The following is a 16408-nucleotide window of genomic DNA, read 5'->3' as shown; positions in this document are numbered from 1 at the left end:
GCGGGCTCCCATCGCGCTCACCCTGAGCCTTCATAACCCTTTCCTGTGCTGCGCACCAGCTAAGCCCAGGGTGCAGCAGCCTGTCTTTTTTTGACTTTGTGCCTAATAAACTGTGCTTATTTTGCCCGCACACAGTGCTGGAGCAAGCTGAACTGGCTCTAGGGGAACGGCGATCACGCTGCCCTCAACTCGAAAGTGAAAAAGAAAGTGACTGGTTCCCGGATGTAAGTTAGGACTGGGAGGGAGGGGATAGGTGTCGAGGATGAAAGTGAGGACTGGGGGGTTTGCCCTGCCTGCACCCCTGGTCTATATTCTGTTCATTACAAAATGGAGGAAGAAACTAATTCATGAGCTGTGTACTCATAGTTCCTGTCGAGCTCTGTCAAAGTCTCATACATCAGTAGTCTTTTCTGATCCTTCCTTTTTTGCAAAAATAAACCTCAACCACTGACTCTTCGAAGCTTCATCTTTGGGTAGAGAATAAACACAAACTTTACCTCACACTTCCAATAATATCCAGCTAAGCACAGCGTCTTCATGACTCATGACTTCAGGATCTGTTTATCTTCCTTTTTTTCTTTACTTCTGTTGGTGGGCGGGACCACAGGTGTAAATTTTTCCTGGGTTTGTGCATGCAACAATTGGGCAGGGCTTGTGTTGCATGACCACGTCACAGTGAAACAGCCAAAGACTCGTTATCAAGATGATTCATTCAAACCACTTTGAGTCGACTTTTTTTTTTATTTTTTATTTTTTATTTTTTTAGATGAATTAATAGTTGTAAACCATGTCCACTTTCAGATTTAAGCCTTAGCTGTATATTTCACTTCACTTAGAGCTATGTTAGACACTACATGGAAGGTCATTTTCAAAAACCCATAATAGGGGCTTTTTAATCCTGCCCCTTTTTGCAGCACCATACAACAGAAATCTGCATGCTCAAACTCTAGTGGGATGGGGCATGACAGTGGGGAGAACCTGACCTGGCTGTTACTCTCTATCTCATATTTTATTTCCTCCCTTTCAAACTAAATATCTCTGCCTTTGGAGTAAAGCCACATTGAACTGAATCTTTAAGAATTGGGGTGGACTGCTCCAGCACAGCACAGTACTCAACAGGCAGATCTATTGATCAACACATTAGTTTCCAATATAATTGCTCATCCAAATGTATTAATACCCACAAGAGTAATTACTCACGCTATTGAAGTTCCCATTCAGGAACAAGCAAACAGCATGAGGAATCGTAGGCAAGAAATGCAGCAAACAAAAATCCAATAACACATGACTCAGCTGGAATCTCTTATGCCTGAACTCATGTGATGTGTGGTCAATAATATAACATCACAGAATAGACTGGCATACTTTCTATAGGTAATTGAGGTGGGTCTTTTTCATATTTGGTGAAATGTAAGGTTACACTTCAATTTGATTGCCCTTTTAACACATTTTGTTGATTGTTCAACTATATACCAATTAATGGAAGTTAGAGTATTACTAGACTGTAAGGATATGGTAAAGGTTATTGTAGGTTGACATGTACTTGCAACATTTTTGTAGTCAAGAATACAGTAAGCAGACTACTAAGACACTAAACACTATGGGCTCTATTTTGACGATCCATGTGCAAAGTCCAAAACTCTGGGCGTAAAAGCAAAAAGCATTAAGGGCGTGTCTGAATCTGTGTCTGTTTCTGCTCCTTATATGTTATATATATATATATATATATATATATATATATATATATATATATATATATATATATATATGTGTGTGTATATATGTGTGTGTATATTTGTATATATATGTATATATATATAAAAAGGGGGGGAAAGTATTTATCAAGACATTTTACAGCGTCATTTTAAAAAAAGAAAGATTTTATTCAGGAAGATGATGAAACAGGTGTTCCTGACATGAAATCCTTGACATGTCTGATGGTTTTTTTTTTTTTATCTTGTGCACAATACGGCTGCATTCATCACTGGAAGCTGATCCAACAGGTTGTCTTGACCTGTACTGGGCCACAAGATTGTTCTTTCCAGCCCTCTAGATAATAGTTTTTTTTTTCCATCAAATACACCCACTCTTGTATTTATTGCATGGAAGCACCCTAAAAGTTAGCGATCAAGGCTGATAATATAGCGGTTTCAGCACAAGTCCCAAGTAGGAGGGACGAGAGAAGAGAAAAACTGCTGAAGTTACAATACTAGAGTAACCAGTCACTTTTAGAGGCATCATGGCTAGTTCTAGGGAAGATAAGCTGTCTGGAAGTTCCATGCCTCATTAGATAGTGGGGAGGATTTAACTTCAACGAAACTACATCATTTACACACATACAGTTTTTATATATATATATATATATATATATATATATATATATATATATATATATATATATATATATATATATATATATGTATATATATATGTATGTATGTATGTATGTATGTATGTATGTATATATATATATATATATATATATATATATATATATATATATATATATATATATATATATATATATATATATATATATATACTCATAAAAAAATACTCATCTTTTACTCATAATAAAACTCATAAAATATTCAGTTGAAGTCAGAATAATTAGCCTCCTATTGATTTTTTTTTTCTTTTTTTAATATTTCCCAAATGATGTTTAACAGAGCAAGAAAATTTTCACAGTATGTCTGATAATATTTTTGGAGAAAGTCCAATTTTGGGACAAAATTATTAGCTATTTTTTATTTTATTTATTTATTTATTTATTTATTTTTATTTTTTTCGATAGTCTACAGAACAAACCATCATTATACAATAACTTGCCTAATTACCCAAACCTGCCTAGTTCACTTTATTAACCTAGTAAAGCCTTCAAATGTCACTTTAAACTTTACAGAAGTGTCTTGAAAAATTTCAACTAAAATATTATTTACTGTTATCATGACAAAGATAAAATTAATCAGTTATTAGAAATAGGTTTCTAAAACTATTATGCTTAGAAATGTGCTGAAACAATCTTCCCTTCATTAAACAAAAATTTGGGAAAAAAATAAACAGGGGTGCTAATAAGTAAGGGGGGCTAATAATTCTGACTTCTACTGTATATCTGGCGTAATAAGGTAGTTAATTTTTAACCGTTGCAAATCTGCAACGCCTGCCTTGAGAGTAGTAGTAGTAGTTGTTGTTGTTGTTGTTGCCATAGCAGTAGCAGCTGATGCGGAGCAGAGCTGTCTTCAAAACTAAGATAGCGGTAGAATGTAACCCAGGGTATCTGTAGTAGTTTAGGAGTCATCTGATTGGTGCATTGTGAATTGGATAATGCGGATCCAGCCGCTAGTAATCATAAGCACGTGATCCTCTTGAAATTAGCTTATAAATAAACTTCACTCAAAGTGTTTTCATGCCTGAATAAAATGAAAGCACAGAACAGATTCATATTCAAGAGTGAGTGGCATCCCCTGGTGGTTTGGCGGTAAAGGTTGCGTATATTATTGCCTCCCTTTTTAGAAAGATTGAAATTACAGGAGAAATATGGGGAAATACCTTTACTGTATGCAAGTGGGATATAACTGTAAAATACGGGAGAATTCGGGAAAAAACAAGAGGGTTGACAGGTATGCTATAGATCCTCTGAAAAGAGCCATTTAAATCTTTTACAGTGGCAACATATGCCTGCCTAAGAAAGTAAGTAGCATACCTGCCAACACTCCCATTTTTCCTGGGAGCCTCCCATATTTCAGACCAATCTCACGCAACCCTCCGATTTTGTTATTTCTCCCGGAAAACTCCTGCAATTTCCCCCCCCTTTTAGTAGAGTCGGTAACACCCCAGGTCGCCGACTTTGGTACAGTATCCGATGACAGCAGCAAAACCAGGTGCATAATAAAGATACTAACACCACAGTAAAGTTACTTTTCTATCACGGTTCTCAACAGTGTTATTCAGAGACCTCACCCCCGTACCCCCCCAACCCAGTTAAATTTCCTTGTGAGATCACTCATGCTTTTCAAAGAATAATAATCATAAATTTTCAATCAGCAAAAGCTCTTGTATTTCACCTATACCGATAAACTTCCAGTGTAATATTAATGCGACTATTTCATACAATTCCTTTAATAGCATTGATTCTGTAATGTAATTTAAATATATTTAGTTCAATAGAAATAATTTGTTTTTCATTTACTTCTTCAAGTGTAAAATGAGATGAAGTTGTTTAAAAACAAGCACTGTTAAGAGCACAGAAAGTCCATTGAAAATACTGTGGTTTTTCATCTTCTGATAAACTAACAGTGAAATGGTTCCTTTTACATTATCAATATTCTAATGTAATTAAAATATAGTCAGTTAAATAGACTTAAGCAGTAATTTATTTGTTTAAGTGTAAAACGAGATGAAGAGCCATTAAAAACAAGCACCGTCAGGAGCAGCAGCCAAGCACAGACTCAATGGAAAATATTGTGGTAAAATAAATTTTCATATTTTAAAGACATGGTGCAGAGCAATGGAACTTAATGCAGTACTTCTTGTACAGTCTGAGACTCACTTTATATAATATATCAATCAGGTAGTGAACGTCATTGATTTTTAAAGAAACCAGATCTTAAACATGGTGATTTTGTAAGCACTAAATCTGGCTGAAAATTAAAAGTCCTTGTGCATATACACTATTGCTGCATGATAGTCCCACAACATATTTAAAATCTTGATACACAATGACTTGACAGAATAACCTCAGAAAAGCCTAAAGGCAGGTGATTAGCTATTTACAGCACATCTGGTATAAAATTAATGTTTTTTTTTTATTTATTTATTTTTTTTTTTATCTTGTGGTTACATCCATGGAACTGATCCACCAGTCGTAATATGGGTGCCTGAGGATACCTGGAGCCTCAAACATTTTAATCTGCAAATTAACGCTTTTCAAAAGCCCAAGTACAATCCAAAACAACTTTGCAAAACTACTACAGATGACATCTTGTATGATAAGTGAACTAGTGACATATGATTATGTGTGTAAGTATAGTCAACATAGGCTCCTTTTAAAAAACGTAGCGCTAAATACATTTCTGGAGATCTGAATTATGTAGCCAGAGCTACGTATAGCTGCATTCCATCTTTAAAACAATTCCTACGGGGTGGTATGACGCCATTCCTTTTCTCACTTACTAGCTGGCTGCTTACCTCCATATGGACAGCTTTTCCGCTGTTACCAGTTTGTCCAGTAGCTCGACATGTACGTCATCAGACTTAGGATGCAGAAAAGAGTTGACTTTGACAACTGGTTCAAGTCAGGTGAAGATCGGGTCCAGAAAGCAGGTATGACAAAAACAGTTATCAAAAAATAAAACTAGAGCTGCGTCCCGAATGGCACACTATACACTATGCACTCATGCACCATGTACTTATGCACTTACACACTCAACAGGATAGTATATGTATGTAGTGTCATCAAAAATGGCACACTAATGTTTTTTTTAATAAGCGGAAATTCAAACCGTTTCCCTGATGACGTTTGACGGTTGCCAAATCAGTGAAATAAACGACAGAGTTATCAAATAATACCTGCCGATAGTATTGCCGCATTCACCATCGGCACTATAATTACTCTCATTGGAGAATTTTGCTTTCACCATCCAAAATAAATAAAGTTATTCAACATGTGCATCCAATAGCTCCGCCCCTTCTGCTACGTAAGCAAACCTGCGGCCGTTGAGTGGGTGAAGTGTCCATCATTACACACTTCATTTTAGCGGCTAAATGAGTGCATCATCCGGGTAATTAAAGTGCACTTATTATTTTTAGAGTTTTAAGTGTGAACACACTACTTACACTATTTATACTACAAAATGGCGTAAAACAGTGCATAAGTATGTGATATGGGTCGCAGCTTAGGTAATTAACTAGGTAAGAATGTGGTAAAATCTGAAAATGTGGTTAAAATCTTTTTCTTTTTCTGATTGCTTTTCAAAACACTGTCGGTTGGGTTTAGGGAAGGAGTGGGCAGGTCAATTAGTGCTTTTTAAAACACTATTGGTTGGGTATAGGGAAGGGGGAGGGTGGGGGATGGTTTAGTTGGTTAGTCAGTTGACAGCGGCCTCTAGTGGATTTACGTGAGAACAGCAGGCATGAATGGCACTAGTGTGAGAAATTTGAGATCTGAAAAAAGCATAGACAGCAGCGTCTGGTGGATTCAGGAAAACAAAATTCTCAAAAAAAAAAAAAAAAAACATCTTCTGGGATGTATTTTGCTCCCTACAGAAATGCACGTATGGGTAAGTAATCAGAATGATCCTGGTTTGAGTATAGTAATGGTGTCCCATTTCGTTGAATAATTTTTATTTATTTTTTTAACCCTACCACTTCACACACTTGGGCTAAAATAGAATCATGATTGGAATGGTCTTAGTCATTGTCCATTTTCTTGTCTATTATAGATTTTAAGTCTGCTTTTCACTCATCAACTGCGCATTTGATGCGCAGTCGCATAATTTATCATTGCATTGTGTGAGTGTATACTTAACAGGGTTAAAAGTGATTTAGTCATTGATCCACTGTGTAAACCACAGTAACAATTGAGCTTTACTGTTAGATTTTGATGGTATTATATAGTTCAGTACAATATTTCATGTGTTTTTTTAATTAATATTAATATTTGATAATACCCAGCAGATACAGTATCATAAGAAATTAATATTAGGTTAGATTTATATCATCAGCAAGAATAATGTTCTTTTGTTGTCCAATAACGATGTGAAATGACTTGTTGAGGTGGGTATTAATTGACAGTATTCATTTATTTATTTATTTTTAATTTATTTTTTATTTTTTATTTTACAGTGTACTTTATGTAAACAATTATACAGGTAATGATAGCCATGCTGATATAATTCAAATCACCTTTATTTCTATAGCACTTTAACAATGTAGACTGTGTCAAAGAAGCTTAACATAGAAGATTATAGAAAAATTGAAACAGTATCAGTTCAGTTTTCAGAGTTGAAATTCAGTTAAGTTCAGTTCAGTGTTGTTTAAATATGACTGCTGAAAGTCCAAACACTGAAGAGCAAATCCATCTATGTACAGGGGCCTGTTTCAGAAAGCAGGTTAAGTTAAAACTCAGAGTAGTTTAACCCTGAAATGAGAGAAACTCTGGGTTTTCCATTTCAAAATGGCAGGTTTGTTAAACTCGAGAAAGCAGGGTAAGTCAAGCCTGTTTCTAAAAGAGAGTTAACTTTAACTCAGAGTCAGTTACTGTGGTAACTTACTCTGTGAATCTAACCTGGTCCGGAGCAGGTTTTATTCTCTAAACTCTGAGTTTCTGTCGGTCTCCTCCCCTTTTTTAAAGTTGAAGCGTATTTCTCGCATTAGTCTTACATTTCCACACACCTATTTTAGAGCTCATTTTGGAGATGTGCATAAAAAAGATTGATGGAAACGACATGATTCACATAACTTTTGAAAATACTCATAATAAAACATGTGCATAACTGAGTAGGTTAAACTTTTATTTGATAAGATGCACATAAAAGTGCACTTAACAAATTACAGTTTGTACATTAAAAAAATGGTTTGTTAGAGATGATGATGACAATGTGTGTGAAAGGACAAACCAGCAGACTGAGCACACTGCATAACATCTTAAATGTTGTTTTAGTCATTCTAAAATGCCTTTACTGTTTCAGTATTAGTGTATATTATTAATGACCTCCGAGCGTCTGGAGCGTGTCAAGATCTCCGCGTCTGGCTTCAAACGCCCCCACGTGTTCATTGTGTGTCAATTGTCTTCTGAGGCTCAGGTACATTAATTAAATAAAAAATCATTGACGCAGCTTCTTCTACCGCAGTAATTCTGTTTTTACTGTTGATATTTGGCGCAAGTTAATCAGGAAGTGACGATTGTGTTCTCTTCGACTCTTTGGATAAAAACGCTGCTTTATTTTATTCCAGTGTTGCACAAATTTATGTAATTTTGATGGAAACATAGCTATTGCCTACATTTTTGTCACACACAGAACAAAGTCACGCACGAGGCTTGTCCTTTTTTTCATAAATAATTAGCTTAACCTTCGACATGCACTGTTAGAGATTAATGGGATTATTATTCTGTCTAAAAATAATTTTATTACTGCTTACCTTCTTAATGTTATATCAACCTCTATCACTTGATCAATAAAAAGGCAGACACATAACAAGTGCACTGTTAAATCTATTAAAACTGATAAAAGTGTATAAAAGTTTAGAAAAAAAGTATAAATGTCACACATTACATTACTTATTTTATTATACTTAAATGTTTAAATACTTAAAATTAAAAATTACGCATTAACTTGAGCAGCTGTTTTCCCACACTGTCTCTGTTTCACTGATGGCTGCTTCTTATTAAATATGTATGCTCATATTTGCTATAACTTTGCATGAGCACATCAAGTTCAGCTGAAGAAAGAAATGCTGATCTCTTTTTTTAAGATGTTGCCATAGTCACTCGTAATGTCTGTGCTCCATTGATAATGCCTTGTTATAGTCACGGTGCGCGCGCTTAACTCTGAGTTGGTCTACTCAAAGTTAATTGACCCAGCTCAGATCAGCTGTTCTGAAACCGAAAACTCAGAGTTTTTTATCTCTCGGTAAATCAACTCAGAGTTCAAGTTTAAACTCTGAGTTGTTTAAACCTCCTTACTGAAACAGGCCCCAGCTCTACAAGTCCCAAACCATGCAAGCCAGCGGTGACAGCAGCGAGGAACAAACTTCACCAATTAACCAAATTAAAAGAAAAAAAAAAACAGGCTCAGTTGGGCACAACCATTTCTCCTCTAACCAAAGTCTCCTCTAAGCTGCAGTCTAGGTGCCGGGCATCCATAGTGAAGAAGCAGTAAATCCATATAGGCCTTTTTCACAGACAGTAGCACGCACATCCGGTTGAGCGGTAGTTGCGTATCCTTACTTAGACTATAGCGTATCTGACGCTATTGCTCCGGCCGGAAGTAAGGATACGCAACTACCGCTCAACCGGATGTGCGTGCTACTGTCTGTGAAAAAGGTCTATTGTACATATACATTTATTGTTGCGTTTAATCTCATATTCATAATAAAGCACCTTCTTCCATAAGGGTGCTTGTAAACGCAAATGTTACATTTTACAAGGTGCTGTTGAAACAGCTGGTTTAAGCCCCAGCAAGGTCAGTTGGCATTTCTGTGTTCGTATTCATACGGTGTGCCTGGTGCTTTGGTTCCCCCTATAGTCCAAAGATATGCGGTACAGGTGAATTAAACAAACTAAATTGGCTGTAGTGTTTGTGTGTGCATGCAAGAGAGTATGGGTGTTTCCCAGTGTTGCGTTGTCGCTGGAAGGGCATCCGCTGTGTAAAACATATGCTGAATAAGTTGGCGGTTCATTCCACTGTGGCCACTCCTGATTAAAAAAGGGACTAAGCCAAAAAGAAAATGAATAAATGTTGAAACAGCACAGATAATGTCATTCTTTACAGCTTTGTTTTGGTTACATTCAGTTTACAGGTCTTTGCTACTGACTCAACAGCTACTTTCCATCCAAGTGAGGGAATTTTATGTATGCCCAAAAGAGGGATATTGCATAAAACATTTGTAAATAAAGCACTGTTTCTGTCTAATGTTTCAAAAAGAGCTAAATCGTCCTAATAAACTGGCAACTTCTTCCCATGTGATACATTTCATTGTGCCTCAGAAAATGAAGCTGAAAAGCAATAAACTAACAGTGGCTTTTAGCAGACTGAGACCATGACATGATTTTTTTTTGATATGCATGCTAGAATTTATTCAGTAAATATTTTTGTGCATATTTTCCTATCAGATAAAAAGTTTATCCTCAGTTGTGTGCACATGTTATTATGTGCATTTTCGAAACGTATGTGCATCTTGACGTGCCCATCAAACTATTTTTCTTCTATATTCCAAAATGCACATAACACAAGATGGATAGAAAAATAATAAAATTTGGGGTTGAATCCAAGCACAGTATTTTTTATGAGACAGACAGGCAGGTCTCAAAATAGAACAATTCAAAACAACAGAGATGATCCAAAGAATAATTTTAATGACAGGGAAAAAAATGGCAAGAAAGGGAGCGGGAATTAGAAAATTATAAATAGTCTTAAAGTTTGAAAACACAGAAAATGCAAAAACAATGATAAACACTTGCAACAGAAAAGCAGCAATAGACAACAATAATCATATATAGTAGAGTGTTTGAGTGGTGTTGAAATAGTGTTTGTAATCAGTGTAAATGATCTACAGCTGTGTGTGTCAGCATCCAGATTACTGTCAGCTGTAGCAGGAGCTGATTGGCGCATGGAATTTATAGTTTAGCTGGATACAGGAAGGTGGGAACGGAATGTGGCTGGTGTTATTAGCACTGATGAGCATCACCTGTGTGCCACACCTGTCTTGAGTCCCACGGGAGGACCGGAAGTATAAATGGAATAGTGATGACAGAGGACGATGCCTGGAGCTTGTGCTCTGTTTGACTTTCAGTTCAGCCATTGTTGGATGAGAGACATAGCTGCCACCCGTTTTAAGCTGGAACATAGGACCCCCCCCCCCCCCCCCCCCCCCATAGTCTTTCATTCATACACGCAAATGCGTCAGACCGGATACACAAGGTCATGCGTCAAGTTTTGCAGCTTACTGCGGAACAAAGTTCAAGCTTTGTGAACTCTGACCTGTAAAATTGCATCATTTGACTGCGTGAGACCAATCGAGGATCAAAACATGACCTCTCTGCTCAGAAATTTAAAACAGACACCAATCGCTTGCTTTTTTTTTTTATTTTTTTTTTCCTGCCCCTTTTCGCAGTGACATATGACAGATTTTTGCAAGCTCAAACTCTAGTGACTGCAGCTTTATTGATGTTTATTTTTGTGATTTCCTCTAGGAGCTTCGGATTTCCTCCAGGTGCTTCGGTTTCCCCCATAGTCCAACGACGTGCACTATAGGTAGATTGATTAAACTTAATTGTCTGAAGTGTATGAATGTGTGTGTGAATGAGTGGATATGAGTGTTTCTCAAAATTGGGTTGTGGTTGGAAAGACATCCCTTGTGTAAAACATGCTGGGATAGTTGGTGGTTCATTCTGCTGTGGCAACCTCTGAAATAGAGACTAAGCCAAGGGAAAATTATTAAATTAAAAATTAGCCATTTATAAAAGCTGCTTAGAAATTCAGTTAACAGTACAATAGCTTCTGATTAAAATAATTGATTAATGAGGTCACAGATTGTGCAATGAAATTGCAACTTTAATTTAACTCTGAGTCTACATCCACACTTACAATCCAGAAAAATTTTAAAACTACATCATCTAAAAATGCTCCATCTCCACACTATCATTTTTAATTCTTTCTGTCATCCTCACTAAAACGACTGAAAATGCTTTTATTCATGTACTGCATTTGTGCACATAAGACATGTTTACCTGTGCCATAACCAGAGGCTGTTAATTTACTTTACATTTCTTTGAAATATTGCAAAATGTCAAAGAACATCACCCAAAATCTCCACACATTAATCTTAAATAACGCTGACAAAATCAGACAGCATACAATACATTTGCGGACTGTTCTTCGTGAATTGCTTAAATTATCTAAGATGACTTGGAAGATTCTGGATCTTTTCATCTTGATAACTGATCTCTGGCTAATTTGGTTCTTCAAACAAGTTTGCAAATCAGATTAAAATATCTGGATGAACTGAACTAAGATCGCTGCATGTGTTACGGACTGATCTATTGATCCTCGAAATCATGATTAGCAATGCAACAATTGTCTGACAGGACAGCAGCTTAATAACATCGTTCAATTATCCATGTGAGCAAATGTACATAAAACTCATAGTAAACGGTTTGTTAAATATGAAATGCAATATCTTTCCTCAATTGTTGCGGGCAACAGGCTTTACACTTTCATCTGTCAAGAGTATTTAGCAATTTATTAAGTATTACAAATAAAATTAATTTTCTCTATTATAGTAGACTAGGTCTATTCAGGTTTCTTAATTGTTTCAAGGAATAACTGGCTGTTTAAGTTAATTTAGCATCAAAAAGCACTTTTCAGAAATGCTAGGAGAAATGCCAGTGTGGATGTGGATCATTTTTATTCTAAAATGGCATTTTAAAACCAAGACAAATTAGTGTAAACGGGGACCAAGTCTTTATTTTTCAAGAGTGGGCTGCTGCTGCAACAGAGGCAGGGAGGAGAATCGTGATGCTCAGCATTGTGATGGATCTATCGGCCATCTGCGATGGCTGACAGCATTGTCTATCAACCCAAACCTAGATTGCATGAGTTTTTTTAGATATACATGAATTTATATTTACATACATATATGTATATTTATTATGTATGTTTATTAAGGGTGTATGTATATTTATTAAGGGTGTAACGATACGTGTATTCGTATTGAAACGTTCGGTACGAGACTTTCGGTTCGGTATGCATTGCAAACCGAACAGTTCAATTTCCGACTAACATCTAAAAAGATAAAAGAGATGAAGTACAAAATATAATGTTTTCAGTGTGGCAACCCTCAGCATGGCATCCCAAATGTTAAACGGTAGACCATCGCTTTTATCATTTTATTAAAGCATGATACACTCATTTGCAATTTTGCTGCCTTCTGTGTCTGTCAGCCTGCTCGTGCTGGCTCTGCCCACGTAGCCGCTACAACCCTGGACCCCGAAACAGAACAGCCAATCTTAATAACCTCTTCACATATCACTACTCCCGCCCACCTCCAAACAATGCTCCAATCAGACACTCGCTACACTAGCTTGCAAAATGGCTAGTTACATTAATTTAATCCCGGAAGCTTCGGGAATCTCCCGCAAATGCATAGAGACACCGGGATGTCCACAAACGAATGATTATCTTCTGGAAATCGCGCGTCTCCCCCCTGGTCCTTAAATACAATGTTCACCCCTCTTCACCGCATCCCTCTCAGCTCTTTAGGAATGTTGGGCATAACTGACCCCACCGCTCGGGTACATCGTACGCACACGCGTCCACCGCTCTTCAGATATGTCGCCCGCACACGCCCCCATCGTGCTGCAGATACATCACGCACCATCACCGCCACCAAGAGAGTGGTGAAAAAAAAACAATGACATCTCCTTTGACAGTAAGCTATTTTACTGTTAATATTTGTGCACATTAACTCATTTACTTTGACATCACGGAATCTCTAACTGGAACTGGAACAACATTCAGACAGGCAATTCCCACAGATTCCAACAGGGCAAAACAAATCACAGAGGCGATCGGCACATTTATAGCTGTGAATATTAGAGACCTTAATCGGTAGAGAAAATGTCAGGGTTTAAGAAAATGTTAAATGTAATTGAGCCCCGTTACATTATTCCTTGATAAGCCCATTTTAGTCAGATAATTCTTGCTTTCAGATCCACTAAAATGGCAGGTGATAGTCAAATCAAGCAGATGTGTGTTGTCTGAAGAAAAAGTGGACACTCATCTTTCTGAAAAAAAAAAAAACCCAAAAGTTTCATATAAAAAAACTAAATTGTTCTTTTCTTTTCTTTTTTTTGTTCAACTACTACAATATCACATTTGTTTTTTATAGGAAATTTTTTGGTTTTGAGTATAAAGAAGAATTTGTTTTATTTGCTACTAAGCAGAAACCCCGGAAGTATGGCTCTATCACTGTTTAAAGTAAAAGAAAAAAAAAAAAACAATTTAGTTTATAGTTTTAATACGTAAAAAAAAATTAAATCAGAGAAATCCTCTGGCTTCTTTCATTTTTTGCTGTATCGAAAAAATACCGAACCATAACAACACTGTGTCGTATCGAACCGAAACGTGATTTTTGTGAACCGTTACACCCCTAATATATATTATTTATATAGTATATATTATAGTATACATTACTTATATATATATATATATATATATATATATATATATATATATATATATATATATATATATATATATATATATATATATATATATATATATATATATATATATTGGTAAAGGTGTCTGCAACTTTGCAAAGCATCAAATCACAGACATATTAGCTTACAAACCACATGCACATCCACAATTATTATTCCTTAAAAAAAAGAATATTGGCCATGTCTATTATTATCCAAAATCTACTAAAGCTGGGTCAGTATCTTAAAATAGTACACTATATACGATACAATATACAATTTATACAATATATATGATATATACAATGTGTGATATGTGTGTGTATATATATATATATATATATATATATATATATATATATATATATATATATATATATATATATATATATATATATAAATATAAATATATTAGGCTTGGGCGATATCCAAATTTTGATAATGTCAAACCGCCTCCATATTTTACCCCAGTATTACCGTGCGTAATAAAAAAATTATGACGTAAGGCTCAGACAGCGTCACCAAACTGTTGGCTTGAGCCTAAACCATTCAGAAACTGAATACCTTATATGCGACCTTAGGGTCGCGGTCACCTGTTTGTCTAGTTTGTTTTCTTCTGTGCGGTACACTCCTCTCATTCGCACGCAGACACACACACACACACACACACAGAGAGAAAGAGAGAGAGGGCGCGCGCCAAGCGACGCACAGCACCGCTCTCTCTCTCTCTCTCTCTCTCTCTTACACAAAAACACACACAGCACTCCCGCGATTTATTCAGAAATTTCATTGCAAGAAATCTGGTCAACTTCCGCAGTACAGCAGCGGGAATGCAAAGAGCTGTAATCGGGCCTTAAAAATGAGGCCCTATGGGGCCCGAGCCCGACAGGTACATTTTGATTGACAGCTTTTTAAAGCCCGAACCCGTTTACTGCCCGACATTATACAAATGTGCTCATGCACACAATTCTTTTGCCTTTTTTTTTCAAGAATAAGTCATTTATATGTTTTAACAAAATTTATTCGCAACAAACGTAGACTCTAGGCCACTTGGAAGTTGGAACAAAGAAATAAAATAAGTTCTCTGTAACATCGTAACATCTCAGCACTCTAAATAGGCCTCACTTAGGTACATACCCTTAGCCATTAAATTGGCCAACACACCAATGAAAAAAAGTCTTGCTTAACAAATCAAATTAAAATAAATTATAAATGATGCTGGGTATTTTGGCAATAACGAAATTAAGATAAAAGCTCTGCAAGATTTGTTTCGCCACTTCTCTTCACAATTTGGCATTAAGGCGACGGTGAAGCTGAATATTAAAGGAATAATGCCAACATTAGCCTGTATACTCTGTCTACATTATGATTATATGGTTTAATTAATATTCATTTATAATTTAAAAACCCTTTACTGACCAACATTAGGCTACATCTTTTTGTGGAGGAACATTATTAAATCCACGTTTTTTAACTTCTTCGTCATCATTTGTTTCACGATTGCAGAGATTTTTTCGGGTCCTGCCGGGTTCGGGCAAAAATCTTCAGCTCTAATGCAGACCTCTAGTTCATATTTACCTCGTCTCCCTTCTTATACAGTCATCCGAAAATACTATTAAACTGCAGGTCACTTTGGAGCGCGACTAGTCACCTCACCTCTCCCCCTCCCTCTCTCTCTCTCCTCTACACTGTCCCGTTTTTTGTAGGCATTAAATAAATATTATTTAATATTTTATGACGGTATTACGGTATTGAAACTGACACCGTTGCTATTTTTAGATCCCGCGGTATACCATAATACTGTAATACCGCCCAAGCCTTATATATATATATATATATATATATATATATATATATATATATATATATATATATATATATATATATTCTTAAAGCTATTTTACAATTTCCCCCAGAGTATGTAATCTATGGGTTACTGCTATAAGAAAATATTTGCATTCAGTACATGCTTTCAGTATTACCTTTGCTTTAAATGACCCGATCTAATCCCGTTTACATGAAATAAGCCTGCTCCCAAGCAGGTTTGAGCTACCAGGGGTCCATTCTTCATATGTGGATTACTCAATTAGCTGGATTTGGTTATTGACTATTTGACACAAGTCAGGATGATTTAAATTTTCAAACCTGCTTTGGAATAGGCTTATTTTATATAAACAGGATTGGATATAGGATCTGTTCTTCATATGTGGATTACTCAGCTAGATTTGGTTATTGACGATTTGATATGATCCAGGACCATTTCGTTCTTCAAAACCCACATAAGAGTTGTTGTCAACTGTTGTCCCACATAAGAGTTGCAACAGTTCTGGTAGCTCAAAACTGCTTGGGAGAAGGCTCATTTCATTTAAACAGGATTAGAATGGGTCAAGAAAAGATGATACTGAAAGTATGTACCAAATTCTGATTTTTTTTTTACAGTAGTACACTTGGGAAAATAATAAATATTATATTTTAAACTCTCTACAT

At 36.0% G+C, this 16408-nt stretch overlaps 1 long non-coding RNA gene across 4 annotated transcripts in view; it reads left to right on the top strand.

Annotated features, from left to right (window-relative positions):
• LOC141378565 (uncharacterized) overlaps nt 1-16408 on the top strand; it is a 32066-nt gene that overhangs the window by 4245 nt on the left and 11413 nt on the right. For 2 of the 4 annotated variants that reach the window (XR_015514009.1, XR_015514010.1), the window contains exon 3: nt 5176-5322. This is a non-coding gene — a long non-coding RNA (uncharacterized LOC141378565). Of the gene's footprint in view, nt 1-5175; nt 6279-10912; nt 13700-16408 lie in introns of those variants that run through there. The other 2 variants (XR_015514008.1, XR_015514007.1) reach the window with 2 other exon arrangements.

This window comes from Danio rerio, chromosome 17 (assembly GCF_052040795.2).
Source record: "Danio rerio strain M-AB ecotype USA chromosome 17, GRCz13ab, whole genome shotgun sequence".
Lineage (NCBI taxonomy): Eukaryota > Metazoa > Chordata > Actinopteri > Cypriniformes > Danionidae > Danio > Danio rerio.
Note: the sequence above shows the minus strand (reverse complement) of the source record. Positions and strands in the feature narration are given on the sequence as shown.